Source organism: Prenolepis imparis, unplaced genomic scaffold (genome assembly GCF_030444845.1).
Source record: "Prenolepis imparis isolate NDT839.2.m4 unplaced genomic scaffold, iyPreImpa1.0 SCAF_6, whole genome shotgun sequence".
NCBI classification, from domain to species: Eukaryota; Metazoa; Arthropoda; class Insecta; order Hymenoptera; family Formicidae; genus Prenolepis; species Prenolepis imparis.
The window spans coordinates 9,440,983-9,454,661 of NW_028141164.1; the positions used below are offsets into that span (position 1 = coordinate 9,440,983).

Consider the following 13,679-nt stretch of genomic DNA (forward strand, 5'->3'; position numbering starts at 1 on the left):
AGTCAAACCTAATCGTATTGAATAATTATTTTCAACAAGCATGATTACAACGTCGAGGTACCCCGTTGGTACGAAATACACGTTGCAATATCATGTACTATAACCATTACATATTGATAATAACTAATCCGGTATAGAGCACGGACGCCATTTAGTTCATTATCAAGCAAGTAAATGCCGCTTTTCCCTGGCATTGTGCCATGTTGATTTAAATTATACGTCAGAATTACATGAGCAACATTACGATGTTTGTCGTGCGTTGATTACGTTTTCGTGCGTTACATTACGCCTCGTTACCGTTACGTTAGAAAGGGCAATCAGCAAAGCTGAGATTGCATATGAAACTGCAGACGCCTACAATCAATCTGTGTGTCAAAAAACAATGTTGCAATTAGTTACGCTTGTTAATATTTACAGCACAATTAACATCTTTTATAAGTCAAGTCTGACTAATCTATTTATAACTTTATCTCTATATAGATGATTATTTTGTATTATTATCAAAATTCATGTGTATATCATTATCAGATTTGTCACTACGGTTATAAAAATTGCAGAAAGATACGAGTGATTTACAATAAAATAATGTGGTCTAAAAATAGAATGAATATCCACAGATATCTTTTTTCACACACATTGTTATATATGTTTCTTATTAAATTATTTCTAAACATGTTTATATCGAATTTAAGAGAAATAACATAAAACTAAACTGATTAACTTAATTTTTTATAAATTTCTTAATATTATAATAGTACCACTAATCGTATATTCTGCGATTAAAATTAAAAAATTTATAAAAAATAAAATTGACATCAGTTTAGTTGCTCAGAGGCTCATATAAAGTTATATTAACGATAGAAATTGTTAATACTTTACAAACTTGAAAATAAAAAGTTTTTTTTTTCATCTGCAAAACTCGCGTAAAGTTTCACTTCAAGATGACCGTCGCGCATTAGTCCTCGCAAGAGGCAGCATGCTATGCAACGAGTTGTATCGAGTTAATTCGGCGTTAAAGTCCACGAGGTTTTACCGTGTTGCTACAATTATCCGCGCTATCTAATCAGGCGGCGTCGCACCGGTAAAGTGCGCAGATCGTTTCGAAGTATAATTCCGTCGTTCGCCTTCTTGCTACAAGTTCCACGCACATGAGAACACGTATACGTATACATGCACTTGCATACAAAATACATATATACGCACGTACTAGTTTTTCTACAGGCTTAAAGGGGATACACTGTGGCTTTTGATGGTCGACCTTTTTGCCGTTGGCTTTCACCCTCGTCCTCTTTTCTCTCCCTTCCTTTACCCCACCGACCGGAAACACGTCGGTAGGTGAGTTCGATCGACGTGCTCTTAGGAAAACTCCTTCTTTCTCTCCCGCTGAAAAATAACATTGCTGCATCGCGTTAAAAAATATATTCCAATTGAAGTGATAAGATATCGCGTGAGTAATTATATTATTCGTTCGTGTATATGTATATCGACTCACCGGTAAGTAATCATCTTCTCGGAAAAATCGATAATGAGACGCTATTAATTATTACACACGATACTGCGTGATACTCTGCAATTCTGGCTTTGAACGCGAAGAAATAGTGTATAGAACGATCAACACAACGATAAACTGGTTATCAACTGCGTTTCCAACTCGCGGATATTGATACTTTGCCTTTTTATACGGGGAAATTTATTATAAAACATTTTAATATAAAACATTAAGGGATACTCGCGCTATAAAATATTAAGGGGGGAACACACATTAGTTTTGTTATTTAAATCTAAAAAGATGAAAATACTTATCGAAGGACATCATTATTTATTGCGACTTCGTAATTTATGATATTAAATTCCTTGGTATAAGAGTAAATGTGGAATTAAAACTCCGTTAAAGTGCGCTTGAAATTAAATGAATAATAAAGTTTTCTTAGCTCTCTCTACATCCTTAAATCATAATTTTACGAAAAAATCTTTAACTTTAATCTCTTGTAATTAAAATATTTAATATAGTCGGCATTCCTTTATATAATTAATTTAATTCAATAACTATACAAAATTTAATTTTGATTTTTAGTTTTTATTTAAAAATTTTACTATAAAGTATAATTAGAATAAAAATTTTCTAGTACTGTGGTATAACAATATATATAAAATATTTTACATCCGACTTGTGAAATACTTTGTATGGTTACATTATTTTTTTTTTATGTTTTCTTTAGAATACCCAACATTATTTTTTTTTACATCATCGTTTTAAAAGCAATAAACATAATTAATATCATTTTGCTTGAAGTCAAAAGGAACGTAAATGTTTATATGTAAAATTTGTTTGCTTACGAAATCGAGCTATACGAGATACGAAATACGCAGAACGATACCGTTTGTTACAATTTCGAAATATCAATATCTTGCGTAAATGCGCGTATACGTAGCATATACGACGAAAATTGCAAATTACACATTATTTATTAATCGCGCCGTTGCAATATACGTGACGCTCGTGCATTTATATAACGCTCCCATGTCACTCGTCTTTATGGGATTTATCGTCATTCTTCATGGTTGACGTTTCATTTACATGATAAAGCGGCCTGACGCCGCTGTAACATGGCATTGTAAGCTTTTACGTCTGAGTGCAAACCCGAAGTACGCGCGCGCGATGCTTCCCGATAATTGTTACGGCGCTTTTACATCTCTTCCCCATCCTCCCCTCGCCCCCGCTTTCCATTGCTCTCGCGTACAAATTTGCATGTGCGCGCGTGCAACACGCGTCTGTTTCGGACTGAAACGTACGCGCACTTCTCTCTCTCTCTCGGTGAATTGTTCTTGAAAACTTGTATCCCCGATTGAGCATGCTGGCCCGACGAAACAAATTTTCCACCGTGCGAAATGCGCACGAGCTTTTAATTATTCCCATTTCCTCCCCGACTCCGTATAATGATAGCGGCTTAATGGCGTTATCATTTATGGTATAGCCGAGACCCAGAAGAATTCAAAAACTTATATCTTTTCCCGGAGGTAAAATCTGCGAATGTTATACATATAAAAATACTATACTGCTCGAAATTAAACAGGAATATTATATTTTGGTAAAGTCGAGTATATCTTAATGCAACTTGCATAAGTTATTATCTCGCAATAAAATCATGACGAGGAAGTTTCACGCTGTGACTTTTATTTTGCCTGCGGAATAAAAGCATTTTCAGAATATATACGAATTTGTGTCAAGGTTTAAACGTTTATCTGACTTTAAAAAACGTGATATGTCAAAAAGATAACTCTTTCTTTATATACTTTGCGCGTTAATATACCACATCTCTTGGAAATATTAAAATAAAAATAATAATATTTGCAAAAAGTATGAGTTTTTTATATTAGACAAAATTCCGCCAGAATGATAGATATATAATTATACATTAAGAGACAAAATGAGATAAAAATTCATATATATAAGAATAGATAGAAGAGACAGAGAGAGGAAGAGAGAGAAAAAACAGTTTCGTTGCGCGCTTTCTGACAACGAAATATTCGCCAACTTGCATTCGTATAACTTTTCAACCGCGAAGCAACTTTTTGAAGTTTGTTGTGTTGCAACTGCCCATTCGCGGCACATCTAATCATCGTTATCGTGCTTTACGTTATATACCTAGTTCTTTCTGTTGAAAAGTAGCGAAATTAATTGGATCGTGAGGCGCAGTTGTTATTACACCAGTCGCAATTCAAATATCCAACTAAGGATTTTTACCGGCAATGTTCTTGCGAAAAATCCATGTTGGAAATGAAATTTTATTTTGTCGTGTTACAATCGCCGTTATGTGATTTAATTAAACCCCTGCAACGAGATATATATAGATTATGCAATAGTGCAAGAAGGATACAAAAAAGATAAATATTCTTTTAATGAATTATTTTGCACTATTTGTCTGTTTGTGAAAAAGGTATGTTTTCTGCTGTAATGTCGCCCTTGTTTCGTAATATTCGAGTAAAATGATAATAACATCAAGTGTGCACAAAAATAAGATATTTTAATAATGTTCTTTTTAATTATACTTTTTATAAACTTGTCTGATTTAAACGGATTTTATGGACTTAACCTGATAACGTGAGCTTTTTAAAATTCGTTCTTCCTCCATTCCGTATTCAACATCTACATTGTAAAAAAGGATATATTAAAGCGACATAACTATGTATATAAAGCTATATTAAATTTTTGTCTGCTTTTTATATTGATTAATAATCTCCATTTATATTCAGGTAATAAATTATGCAATAATAGATTTATACTATGGACTGCAGCTTACTTTATCACTTTATACTCGGAAGTTATCTGATTCGACTTATCTGATTAAGAATTAGAGGAACTATCAGAGTTTTTTTTCAACAGTTTGTACAGTTAACGCTAATTGAATGACTTTTATTTTAATGATGTGATATGAAGATCAGTAATCATGCAATATCGTCATATTTAATACTAAATATATATACTAGGAATATCTTATCGTCTGTCATATTTAGCTTAATTATAAAGATAACGCCTTATCTCGATTCTCGGATAATATTTGCAAGTGGTCGAAAATTTAATAATAATTTCTTATATACCTTCTCCTCTATCTATCTCCTGCCTTCGTTTTCTCTCTTGAGAGAAAACAATGGCGTTCCCTATGCCGTAAGCCGCAACCGACTGACTCGCAATATCTATCGCACGAGCGGTCGACGTTCCGTCTTGTCCTCGAAAGTCCCTGATGGAAAGGTTCTTCGGTGTGATATTTAACGAGAGAGAAAGAGTGTCTCTCTCTTTGCCCTTCCTACATTCGGAGAGGGTAGGTCTCTCTCCCCTGCTTACCGCTATCGCTTTTCTTTCAGCTCATCCGCCTCGCTCTAGGGTACCTTTTAAAGGGGATGTACATAAGAAGAGCGAGAAACCCTTTGATGTTCGCGCGCGCGTCATTAAATAATATAGAACGAAGTCAATATTCAGTGCCCAATTCCAATGCTACAGTTACGCAAAAACATGTTTATTGTATTTTGTAAAAATTTGGAAATATTGATAAAATTTAATGTGCATTTTATCATATCTGTAGTATTTGAATTTTTTATTTGCATCATTATTGTCATTATAACGTACACACATACACATACATGAATATTATTTTATCAACTCATAAATCGATATTTTAGAATCTAGCAAAGTGGAATATAACAAGAGTGCAATCACATTTATTTAGGCTAGCAAAAGCAAAAAGCATACAAAAAAAAAGAAAAAGAAAGAAAAAAAATTAAGTTTTTCCTTCTTTATATATTGATGAATAAAACGATGACTTACTGACAAAAAAATTGACGATTGCTGTATATACATATAATATCTTAACAAGCGATAAAAAGCCTCAAAAATATAAATCTGAAATAATCTCAAAGCAAAAAGAGTTGTCGGTAAAAACTTATTGTTAGTTATACATTTTTTTATAAATAAAACATTATTCTTTCATTGGCTTAAAAAATTGCATTGCAATAAAAAAATCATATTTGTGCTGATATAATAAAAATTAGAGAGGTTGAAAAATATTTATATTTTTGCTGAAAATTTTTAATTTTATAAAGCAAGTAAATGTTATTGGATATATACATAATTTATCTCATGTATTTTTTTTGTAATAAAATCTTTTTTATAATTTACACATTTAAAATTTTATACTTTAAATTATCAAATGCGAGAGATTATTTGTAGATGTATGCGCAACTGATTAAATTTTTTCCTTAATTTATTTATGCGAAGTGCCACCTGTTGCCACGCAACAGTTAATGTGTCGCAGAGATTAATTTCATAGTTATTTTAACTTTTCTCCAGCTTTTGCAAATTATTTTTTGTAATTATTCGAATGGCAACCCGAGCTCTTTTTACGTTATGCTTTCACATATATTTCATATTCATGGCCTGCATAATCATATCTACTAGTAGAAGAACTAAAAAAAAATTTGTATACATCTTTTTCTACTATTAATTGATAAAAAAATTAAAATGTAAATTTTTAAATATTAGTTTTTCAGTTTATCTAACCCATCGGTTAAACATCTGAAACAATAAATCTGGAGATTGTGTAGATCGGTGAATCGTAGTTCTTAAAGCTTCAAAGCACAATTAAAGCTCGCGACCTTTCGCGTGCAACACGCAAATGTTACGATACATACGATACATCGCCTTGACAGACTAAATTAATGCGGCAGAAAGAAAAGAAAAAAAGACAAAAAAACTGATAGTTTATTTATGTTTTCTATGACAATAACTCTGCCATATTTATTTTTATGCAATTTTAATAAAAATTGTGTAGGATCTGTAGGAGAAAGAAATTTTTTAAAAATATTTATTCTGATATTTATTTCCAAATTTTAGATATTTATTTTATTTCTAATATTATTTTTATTTTATTGAAAAAAATTAAAATACAACATAATCGCAATAATATTCGTAATGGCATTCTACTGGATCTGATAATTGCATTTTTATAAATAAATTTTGAAGAGAGGTAAAACACGGATTACTCGGTAAAGCATTTCGCGAGCGTTACGTTTGCCAATTTTTTTCCCTTTCACTTGATAAAGAAAGACGAGGTTGATACCGAGATTGAAGTTTCCCTTCGGATGGTTCTGAAACGATTCACGTTTAACCATGAAGTACCTGTAAAACCCTTAGGTACCTGTTCGCTTTTTTTCGCGTGATTAGACAATCGCGTTCAATAATGAACTTTTTCGAGACTAAACGCATTATTCAGCAACTTGAGCGTTGATCCTTATAGTCTCGAAAGAGAATCGTATTCTAAAAAAAATTCAAAAAAAGAATCTATATAAAGTTAGCTCCCTTCGAATAAATTTTCTTTATTATATGTCATTTAAAGTTTTTGAATTTTTATTTGTACACCTCTAAAAAAAAAGTGATTCAAAAAAAATTTGAAGGAGCTAACTTTACACTAGCTCCCAACTCTAAAATTTAATTTTTAAATTTATTCGATAAATTTTCGTTTGCACATCTTTAATAATAAAGTTAAAAATGAATACACTGAGTGATTGTGTTATAACTATTTTAAAAATTTAATATTTATTCTAAAAGTTTACATTTAGTAAATTAGAAATTTGAGAAAATTAAACCGTCAAACAAATGGAAGTATTTTATTACACAGCAAAAATGTGGCTTTGTTAGCACACATCTGTTTTTGGAGAATATCTCATACACATGTACTTGACCTGCACACATATGCACGCGACTTACACACAGTTTCACGCGACAAAGAATACATGAAGCGTTTCGAATCCGTTATTTTTCGCACACTACCTTTGTTTTTGACGTCCACACGGCGCATATATTATAGGATTAAGAACCCTATCCTTAGGCCCTGCGCACAATAGAAAAAATATTAGGAATAGGTATAAATATTAAGCATTAACCTTCCTGCACAATATAAAAGTACAAGCAATAGGAACAGAAAATAGAAAGTATTTATTAATAGAAACAAATAATATTTATTGTTATCTCCTAATATCTACCTGCTTCTATTGATGCATGGATATATTTATTCTCTGTTCTTATTGTCTATACTTTTGTATTGTGCAGTAGGCCTAATGCTTAATATTTATTCCTATATTCCTAAATTTTTTTCTATTGTGCGCAGGGCCTTATTCTCTTGAAAATAGACGAACCGTATCACCGACTCTCCGACTTTCGCTTCCCCCAAAAAGATGGGTTAATGGCGTTGCTAAAAGGTCGAAAGTTAAAAGAAGCAAAAAAAAAAAGAGAAGAGAAAAAATAAAATCTTTTAACACGTACAGGTGATTTCTCTTTTCTCTTCATATAATATGTCGATTATATTTAGCTGCCCTATATCATTTGAAAAGAGTGGTACAGCGCGAAGCGCAATTACCTCCAATTTTAATTAAAAGTAAACAATTCGTATATCTGAAAAAAAAAACAGGGAATTTATAAATTAAAAAAAATGAATTTTTTAAGGCATTTATTTTTCTCTTCAAGTTTGTAAAAATATCAACTTTTCTCTCTTTTTAATTCATTTCTCCTATAGCGCATGCGTAAATTTATCGACGTATAATTTTATCAATTACATTTATTACAGATAAATAAAATATTTTCGAAAAACCCGACACCAGTATTGCAGATATTAAAACCGAACTGAATTACCGATATCGGATCCGTGAAAAACAAACAACTTGGGTCATTTTTATTCTACAAAGCAAAAAGCCATTAAACATTTTTGCGCGCACGAAACATATGAAGGTTTTCGACGCATCGCGCGTTCCAGTACGTTTTCGATGTTACAAGATTATAAAACGGGGGAAATAACGGGGTTAGAAACACTGGGCGGACGTGGCGTGAGCTAAATAAGCGACACGTGCCTTTTTACCCAGAGTCTATCCACCCTTGCGCCCGCAAACGTATTTGCTTTCGCCCTGGAATAACACGCCGGCCATTCGGCAAGTCGTCGTGAATGATGCAGCCATTCGTGTGCGCGATCACGTGAAAATTTACGCATAATACGGAGAGCGCATTGTGCGATGCACGTGCAAAGTATCACGACTCTCTACGCGAATACGGTCAGAACAATTTTTGTCGATGAAGTATCGACGGAATGGTGCTTTAAACTGCGCACACGCATACATACACATGTGTGAAAATTTCGGAGAGTCAGACTTGTAGAATGCTTTTTCTTCCTATGTAGAGATCTGTCCGTTCTTAGGATGCAAAATTCTGTTGTAAAACGAACATACATAAAATGCAAAATTCTGTTGTAAAATGAACATAAAATTGTTATTTAAAAATATATAAATTATATTAATTTTAATACAAAGAATAAAAAATTTAATAATTTCTTACAATTATTCCTCATATTTCTTTTTATTATTATGTCGGTTTATATAATAGAGTATTATAAATTGCGATCTTAATTTTGGCAACAAACTCTTTATCCCATTTTAGAATATTCTTTTGTAATTTGACTACAAAGATACACGTCGGAAATTGAAACATTGATGAAAAGTATATGAATTATTTCATACTGTTGAAGGAAAAATCGATATTTGTCCCAAAAAATCTATCATTAAAATTTTTTTATTCTAAACCACTATGTATAGAACTGGCGCAATTATTTAGAGCGACGAAACTTTGATGTATATTTTTGTTATGGTACGTATATACATATACGTATTTTAATGATAGATTTTTTGGAATAAATGTCGATTTTTCCTTGACGAAATAATTCATACTTTTCAATTTCCGATGTGTATTTTTGTAATCAAATCACAAAAGAATATTCTAAAATGAGATAAAGAGTTTGTTGCCAAAATTAAGATTGCAACTTTTAATACTCTACTATATGAACCGACATAATAACAAAAAGAAATATAAGGAAAAAGTGTAAGAAAAAATTAATATATATATTTTTAAGTAACAATTTTTTTCAATTAACTTTTGTTCGAACTTTTTATATTCCGTTTCAACGCTGGTATCTTAACATTGGTTAGTATGTGGAACCGCGAAAATCCGAGAAACGAGTTTCAAGGAATTTCAGCAGAATAAATCGCGAGATTATATAACGAGAAAGTATTCACGTGCAAATTAGTGCGATAGCGAATTAAAGTGCGAAGTGATAACACGTCGCGCCAGCGGATCTAGTTACTCGTTGCCGACATTCGCTTTCAAGTCGGGAACGAAGATAAACTTCCCTTGCTTTCTGCCGTATTGAACGATCGCATCTTGTCGTGCTCTTGTTTAATATTGATATCTTTAATCTTGCAAGTCAAAAGCTAATTAAAAATTGCACTATTTTCATGGCTTTTATTTAAAAACCATATGGTAAAATCCACAATTCTTTTTCCACAAAGTTTATGTAATCATCTTCAACTACTCAACTGTTTTTGATGAAGAACTTGAATGTAATTTTTATGAATATTAAAATGAAAAAAAGAAGTGTTGTAACATTGGTTTACAAGCTTTACGTGTTAACGATCCTATTTATGAATGTAAATATTTCAACTTTCGTATGATTAATCTTATTTTTAATTACGCAGATATTATTATAAGATATTATTTTGATTAACATGTAGTAGTAAGAAACATTGATTTTACACTAAACATCTATCTCAAAGCAAAATTCCACGCGTAAAGTGTATTCGAATTCGAGTAATCGATAGATAAGTATGTGTGAGTTCGGGTCTAGCTTCGTCGTGAGACGTTGAAGGGAGAGTAATTGCTGCTCGTCACGAATAAACAGAAGCTACCAATAAGAAACAGCACCGATTAATCTTATGCGAAGCACCTTAGACGGGGAGAGAAATGATGAGAGGAGGGAACAGAGAGGATTAGCAGTAGATATTTGACATAGCTAAAATGATATAGCGAAAAGCTTCATCTTTTCGTTATTTTATTTATCAATAATTAGGACCGGCTCGAGATTAATTGAAATTGGTAGAAGTTAACAGATAAGAATTTGTGTGCTTCATTTTGAGAGAGCTTTTGTTTTCATCGGAGAGAAGAGAAATTATATTCCGAGATGTTCCTAATATGATGTCATTCAAATTTCAAATATGATACAAGTACAGAAATATTTGTATCTTATCTCAATGGTGGTTGAAATTTTTCTTTCGATTGCTGAATTATTTCCAAATCGCGAAAATTATTTAAAGATAACAATCCGCAATTTTAGAATTTTTTATTTTAGAATCTTATACGATGTATATTTAACTTTTATTATCTGTAAATATAAATGGAAATAATTCGTCCAGAGAGGTAAACAAGATATTATAAATTATCGATGATATATAAATTAATATCAATTTTACCTGTGAATTTAAATTTAGTCCCAGCTTATTCCTCTAATTTATTTATTCCTATTAATATTAATTAATTATATATAAATTTAAAATATTAATTATATTAAAATTTAAAATATCCACTTAACGATTTTTAATATTTTAACATTTTTATTTCTATTTGTATATTAAATCTGGAAAACTCGTTTAATATTCAAAAGTATTGCACAAAAGAAGATGAAAAATTATATATATTGCGATTGAAATAATAACAAACTAAAACAAAGAAAAATATATAAAAATGAATACGTTTTTTTGATATTTCTTCGATGTGGGATTATGTTAGCTGTGTATGTGGCGGAAAATATTTTTCTTTTCTTGGATGAATCAAGTACGTTTTCTCTCTTTGTAAGACGCAGATCCAATACAGCCTCGTTCAGCGGGGAAAAACGGACCGAGAAACCGCTGTTATTCTTTCAGAATAAAAGACTAACTTTCCAGGCGAAAGAATCGATCTGGCAAGCGCGATATGCTATCGAAATTCGAGTTGAGCGGAAACGCGTGGACCATTCCTATTCTGAAAATAAAGTATCGTCCACCTTAGTACTATTGCTATTCTCGTCCCAGCCGATATTTGGCATCGGCATCGACTAAACGTAAATCCGTGTGTGCACTAGATAAAGTGTGTGTATACATTCTTAAAATTTTTCTTATTGAAACAATTATAAAACAAATCGTATAAAACAACTTTTCATGCTCTATCGTAAAATAGTAAATCTCTATCTTTAAATGCTCTCTCTGTGTGCCTTAACTGTAACTTAAATAGATGTAGATTAAGGAACTCCATTTTTTTTTCTTTTCTTTAATTACACCGCTGTACTTCGAAATTGTAACAGAGTTCTCGTTTATTAATTATTAATTCAAAGTTCGAAGAAATATAATGTCAAGAAGGATTGATTAAAGTTAACAACAATATTGTTTTTCTTAATTATAAACAAGTATAAAAAAAATTGGCGAGAATTGATTAAATGCGTTGTCTTTTGCTATTGATTTTATCATATTGTAATTCAACCTCATTTTATGGTGCTCGTATTGACGCAGGATCACGAACTTTGAATCCAGCAATCAGGAAGGAAAGGAGAGCGCGTGGCAAGCTTAATCCTCTTTGCTTCCGATTTCACGATGTTATAGACACGAGAGAGAGAGAGAAAGAGAGCGAACTCGCGCGTGCGGGCGTCATCGCGCTAATTGGCTGTCAGTATCGCCAGAAAGGAATTTCAAAGCTCAAAGCTTTGGACGTATACAACCGCGGAATTCCACGCGAATAATCCACCACCGCCCGGTTGGCTGGTCCATTTTTATACATTCGTGAGAGAGAAAGAAAGAGCGAGAGAGAGGAGGGAACTGAATAAACTCTTGCGCAATAAGCGCCGTGGGGTTTACGTTACCGCGTATTTTATTTCGTCGATTTGAAAAAATGGCGATCAAGGGGATCGCGGAAAAACGACATGGTATTTTACCGTTCTATTTTTCCAGAATTAAGATTTATCTGTTTGTGTAACTCGATGGTAGTTCGATCTTTTTGTCTTCATTCGACGCGAGAAGCGTTATTGCGATAGTATTAAACATTTATCTAGCTGAACAAATGGCAATACAGTCTTGATGAAAAATTTGTAATTTATTTTATAAAAAATATTTATCAGTTGTATTTTTTCTTTTTTTTTTAATATTGAAAATGTTATTTCTTTTTCAATATTTTTTAAAACAATTATTTTACATATTACGAACGGCAAGATAAATCTAAATAATTATTTAATGTTGCATTATTATTATTATTATTAATCACACACACACACACACACACGCACACACACGCTTTGATTACAGTTTTTTAAATTTTATTGTCACTGAAGAAAAAATTGAAAACATTCCGTTTATTGAATCATCAGTATTATTGATGACAAAAAGTGAAAAACTGGAAATAAAGATTCATTAATGTCTATTACCACTAGATTCGGGTGTGTGAAGTTGGCACCCCTATGTTATGTTATCATAGTTCTGTTAAGAGTTCTGAGTTATTTAGAACCATAGGAAGAGTTGTTGATAATTTTTAGAAATAGTTCCGGTCATTACGATAACGAAAATCAGTTTCAAAAATTAGGGGTGCCAACTTCACACACCCACTAGATTCTACTTGCGAATCTAATAAAAGAAAGATTACAAAATGATCGATAACGTAACGAGAATATAAATTAAAATTCATAATACCTTTTTCTCGTATTAGCGTATATTTATTATTTTATCAAAAAATTGTGAACTATCATATATTAAAAAATAACAAAGTGGGAGGATATACTGAGAAAAAAGTGTAATCAATGAATATTTCGAATGAATTCTTCGAATAAGTGCCGCGCATACCGACTTCACCGATCCGATGAATCGACTTTTACTGCTGAGCATTATACTTGACTTGGCAGTTTCCCAAAGAGTTGCGTGGCTGGTGCATTGCTTTCATACCATTTCTCCTTGTGCGATTGTTTTGTACATGACACGGAAAAATTCCCTTTGATATTTCAGCATTATTTTCTCCATTGTTCTATATTTTCCAAATCCACGAATAGGTAAAACGTAACGTCTCAGATTCTTAGAAAGAGATGAGTACGATATGATAAGAATGGAATATCATTTATGCGAATAGTAACTCTCACTTAGCAACAATTTATTTTTTGTGGATACATGAAAATTACAAAGGTATATAATATATTATATTTCCCATCTTCTTTAAAAAAAAAGATTTACCAATCAAAATATTTTGATTATTAATACATATAACACAATAATTATTTTCTATTATAATATCTATTAATTAT

General features: G+C 31.7%; 1 protein-coding gene across 2 annotated transcripts in view; it reads left to right on the forward strand.

The window, feature by feature from the left end:
- Nucleotides 1-13,679, forward strand: part of LOC145937767 (uncharacterized) — a 66,878-nt gene that overhangs the window by 24,289 nt on the left and 28,910 nt on the right. The window lies entirely within an intron of this gene.